We start from the raw sequence: 5,392 nt of genomic DNA on the forward strand, positions 1-5,392 counted from the left end.
TCAGTTAGGAAACAAATAAAATGGTGTCGGTTGTCCTTTAAGTTAAAAATAAATGTACAAAATGATTGGGCTGGGGGAACTGTTGACATGCTTGTCAATTAAAAGAGGCAAAACAGTCAACTTAAATAAAAACCCTGGATCTTTCCTTCACCTGACCAAATAATGCAAATAAAAATAAAAAACATACAAAACTTTAATACATTAACAATTTTCACCATTACTCTATGTATATGGAGGATGTCGTGCATCAGCGGTGACTAAATAAGTCAATCATTGCAGTCAGTGGTCCATGGAGAAATGTGGATGCTGCACTTATTAAAAAAAAAAGCACTGTCCGTGAGGGACGAAGGGTAATCTAACCAAATAAATGGTGAGTAGACATTCGATATTGTCACATCTCGTCGCCGTCCTGAGCGCGCCCCGCTCCTCCTGTCACCTCCTCCACTGCTCCCTGGAGACGGCCCCTCCCATCACCACTCACCTGGGCTCCCACAGCTGATTGTCATTCTCTGATTTTGCCTTCTGACTATATAGACCGTTCGCTCTTTTCCGTCTCCGTCGGAGTATTCAGAAAGCTACCCTCGCGACTTCCCTTCCGCCAGGTCTGCATTATTCTTTTTTCCTCACTCATCTCCTTTGGTGTTGTTTTGGCATATGTGTCTCAGTAAAGACTTTTCTTGGTTCACGAGTATCTGTCTCGCCGTGTACTTTGGATCCAAACTCCCCGCTTTCCCTCGTCACTTGAGTCCTGCCTCCAAGCCTCAAGCGACATAACATAATACTCCGACCACCTATGGATCCCGCCGGCGAAGACAGATTCCTCACCGCTCTCTCCATGCAAGCGGAGCGTTCGAGTCAGATGGCGCGAGCCTTCGCGGAACTCCACCAAGTCACCACTTCGCTGGCTCAACCCTTCGAGACGGTCGAGACACGCCTGGCAGCCCTCACAACCCAGTCCTCCCCGCCCGTGGGTGGGCGCACGCTTCAGCTACCTAACCCATCGCGCTGCGCAGGCGAAACCGGGCGTTGCGCGCAATTCTTAATGCAGTGCACGCTCGTGTTTGAACAACAGCCGCACGCCTACGTCAGCGATGAGGCTAAGGTAGCCTTCATCACAAGCCTGCTCACGGGAGACGCCGAGACATGGGTGCTGGCCGTCCGGGAGTCCCGACCGGAACTGTGCACCTCATACCAGGACTTCGTGGCCGAGATACGCCGGGTATTCCATCATCCGGTCACGGAGGTCGAGGCTGAGGGAAGACTCCTCGACTGTGTCCAAGGGCCCCGCTCGGCCGCGGAGTACTCTGTCGCCTTCCGAATTCAGGCCGCTGGCAGCGGCTACAGCGACCGAGCGTAGAGGGGGTTGTTTCCTCGCGGCCTGAACACCGATCTCAAAGACGAACTGGCAACACGCGACTCTGGCACCACCTTCGACGACTTGGTCGACATTGTCATCGGCCTAGATCACCGCCTCCGGGAGCGACAGAGGGAGCTGAGCGGTCGGCGGCCCGACGAGCCACGAAGCCGGTCGAGGACAACCACCCCCGGCTGCGAGCGCGTGCGACGTCTGGAGGGTGGGGGGAGCGACCGCGTCAATCCCGGGGTTCGCCGCACCCAAGGCCCCCAACCAAAGACCTCCGGCACCTGTAAGTCTCCGTCGAAGAGGCGACCATGGCGACCGCTGGAGACCAAACCCCCGTGACGCGATTGGAGCTGGAAAGTGAATTAATTCTTCCAGCTCCCAAACCGTGCGGGCACTAGTGGACTCGGGGGCCGACGGGTGCATCATCGATCCCCAGCTGGCGGACTCGTTGGGCTGTCAGCTTATCGACCTCCTTCCCCCCCAAGGAGATCGTAGACCTTGACGGTGGACTGTTAGCCCGAGTCACGCACATCACTGCCCCGCTTAAATTCCGGGTAGCGGGGAACCACGTTGAGCACCGCCAATTTTTTGTTATGCCCTCCCGGAACGTGCCGTTGGTATTGGGTCTTCCCTGGCTCAATACCCACGACCCGTCCATTTCCTGTGAGGGTCCCACCATTCAGGGCTGGAGCCCCTACTGCTACGCCAACTGCCTACGGTCGGCAATGGCAGGGCGAGACCCCTCCCCCGGTGGCCCACCCGAGGCCATCTGCCTCAAGGGGGTGCCATCTTGCTACCACGACCTGCGGGAGGTGTTCGGGAGAGGCTGCGGGAGGACAACGCCCAATCCCTGACACCCCACCGACCGTATGACTGTGCGATCGAACTGCAGCCAGGAGCTCCCCTACCGGACTCCAGACTATTTCATATATCCCAACCCGAACGAGAAGCCCTGAGCACTTATATAGACTCCTCCCTGGCGGCGGGACTCATTCGGCCGTCACGGTCTCCGTTGGGCGCAGGGTTCTTCTTTATCGACAAGAAGGACGGCACCCTGCGCTCGTGTGTTGACTACCGGAGTCTGAACGACATCACCATCCGCAACAAATACCCTCTCCCCCTCATGGACTCAGCATTCACACCCCTTCAGTCAACAACCATTTTTTCTAAATTAGACCTCCGCAGTGCGTACCATTTGGTCTGCATCCGAGAGGGGGATGAATGGAAGACAGCATTTAAGACACCTTTAGGGCATTTTGAGTATCTGGTGATGTCGTTCGGACTCACAAACGCGCCCGCCATCTTCCAAAATTTGATCAATGATGTGCTCAGGGACTTCCTCGACGTTTTTGTTTTTGTATACTTGGATGACATTCTTATTTTTTCTCGTTCCGCAGAAGAACACCGGCAACACGTCCGACGGGTCCTGGCGCGGCTCCTGCAAAACTGGCTCTACGTGAAGGCAGAGAAGTGCGAGTTCCATGTCCGCTTTCTGTCTTTTCTAGGGTTCGTCGTGGAGCAGGGGCAGATCAGGGCCGACCCCGCCAAAACCAAAGCGGTGGTAGAATGGCCGACCCCAAAGACGCGTAAGCAGCTCCAGCGGTTTCTGGGGTTTGCCAACTTCTACCGCCGCTTCATCCGTGGGTATAGTCAGAAGGCACTCCCCCTCACTAACCTCACTTCCACCAAAATTCCTGCAACCCCCCCCTACGCACAGAGGTGCTCATCTGGGGGCACACCTCCAAAATCGCCTGTCACCCGGGGGTCAACAGGACGATCCAACTCATCGCCCAACGGTTCTGGTGGCCGGGGTTCAGGAGGGACATCACCCTATTCGTGAAAGCCTGCCCGGCCTGCGCCCAGGGAAAGCCTCTCACCAGCCCCCGGCAGGACTCCTCCAACCGCTACCGGTACCGTCCAGACCCCGGTCCCACATCTCCGTCGACTTCGTTACAGGCCTCCCCCCCTCCCGTGGCAAGACTGTCGTCCTCACTGTAGTGGACCGATTCTCCAAGTCGGCCCACTTCGTCCCATTAACCAGGCTGCCGTCAGCCATCGAGACGGCTCAACTCCTGGTTAATCACGTCGTCCGTCTCCACGGGATTCCGACGAACATCGTGTCGGACCGAGGACCGCAGTTCGTGTCCAAGGTATGGAGACGTTTCTGTCGGTCCCTCGGGGCATCAGCGAGCCTGTTGTCTGGATACCACCCCCAGACCAACGGACAGACGGAGAGGAAGAACCAGGACCTGGAGGCGGCCCTCCGGTGCGTGTGTATCCACAACCCGGCGTCGTGGGCCCTACATCTACCCTGGGTGGAGTACGCCCACAACTCCCTGACCCGCCACAGGTCGGTCCCCGTTCATGTCCGCCTGTGGCTATCAGCCGCCCTTGTTTCCCACCCAGGAGGGCCAGGTGGAGGTCCCGTCTATCGAACACCACCTCAGACGGGCCCACTGAGTCTGGAAGGAGACCAGGGACGCCCTGACACGCACCGCATCCCGGAACCAGCGGGTGGCGGACCGTCATCGGCGACAGGCACCCAGCTACCAGGTCGGGCAGGAAGTGTGGCTGTCCACGAGGGACCTTCGGCTAGCAGGGTCTTCAGCCAAGCTAGGCCCACGCTTCACGGGTCCCTTCCCCATCGAGGCCATCCTCAGCCCGGTCTCGGTGAGGCTCCGGCTGCCACCCACCATGCGGACCCATCCCGTATTCCACGTGTCCCTCCTCAAGCCAGTGGAAACCAGCTCCTTAGCCCCCACGCCCACCCCCCCCGGATGTTGGACGACGGACCGGTCTACACCGTGCGGGATACTGGACTCCAGGCGCATGGGCAGGGGAGTACAATACCTGGTCGACTGGGAGGGTTATGGACCAGAAGAACGCCAGTGGGTCCCACGTTCATGATTCTCGACCTCTCTCTCATCGAGGCGTTCCATGCGGATCACCCATCCAAACCCGGTGGGCCGCCAAGGGGCGTCCGTTGAGGGAGGGGCACTGTCACATCTTGTCGCCGTCCTGAGCGCGCCCCGCCCCTCCTGTCACCTCCTCCGCTGCTCCCTGGAGACGGCCCCTCCCATCACCACTCACCTGGGCTCCCACAGCTGATTGTCATTCTCTGATTTTGCCTTCTGACTATATAGACCGTTCGCTCTTTTCCGTCTCCATCGGAGTATTCAGAAAGCTACCCTCGCGACTTCCCTTCCGTCAGGTCTGCATTATTCTTTTGTCCTCACTCATCTCCTTTGGTGTTGTTTTGGCATATGTGTCTCAGTTAAGACTTTTCTTGGTTCACGAGTATCTGTCTCGCGTGTACTTTGGATCCGAACTCCCCGCTTTCCCTCGTCACTTGAGTCCTGCCTCCAAGCCTCAAGAGACATAACAGATATTTTTACTTGTGTACGTTTGTGTTATCCCTGCAAGGTGTTGACACTTGTTTTCATGCTATTGGTGATTGTGTTCAATTAAATGGAGCACATTTGGACATACAATGGCGATTAAAAATTTTGAAACTTGGACTTGCAGTGAAAATGTAGTCAAATTCACTCGGAAGAGTCTATAATACAGATGTCAAAGTCAAGACCCAAGGGTCAAATCTGGCCTGCCACATCATTTCGTTCGGCCCACGAAAGCAAATCAATCTTCTGAAATTCCATGATGCTTGCTGAGGTCCGAATCAAAATTTCCAATTGTCCCATGTAAACCACAATAACAGTCATTATTTTTTTATTTCAAATTTGAAAACTAGTTAATCATGAATTTGTTGTGCGCTCTATATGTAATATTCGGAGGGGATTAAATATTCTAATGGCATCCTCAAATTCATAATGACCCCCGAAAGGTAACCATAACTACAACCTGATCGGTGGCAAAAATGAGTTTGACACCCATGCTCTAGAAGTGAAAAGGTTCAGCAACTGGTAGGTGATTAATTCATATTAACAAAGTCCTTATATCTGCAATGAAATGGGTTCAGTGAAACATGAGAATATTAATCATGTGGCTGGCTATTTGTCTATGACCGTGTAG

Source organism: Hippocampus bargibanti, linkage group LG08, assembly GCF_051943395.1.
Source record: "Hippocampus bargibanti isolate YZ-2025 linkage group LG08, ASM5194339v1, whole genome shotgun sequence".
NCBI classification, from domain to species: domain Eukaryota; kingdom Metazoa; phylum Chordata; class Actinopteri; order Syngnathiformes; family Syngnathidae; genus Hippocampus; species Hippocampus bargibanti.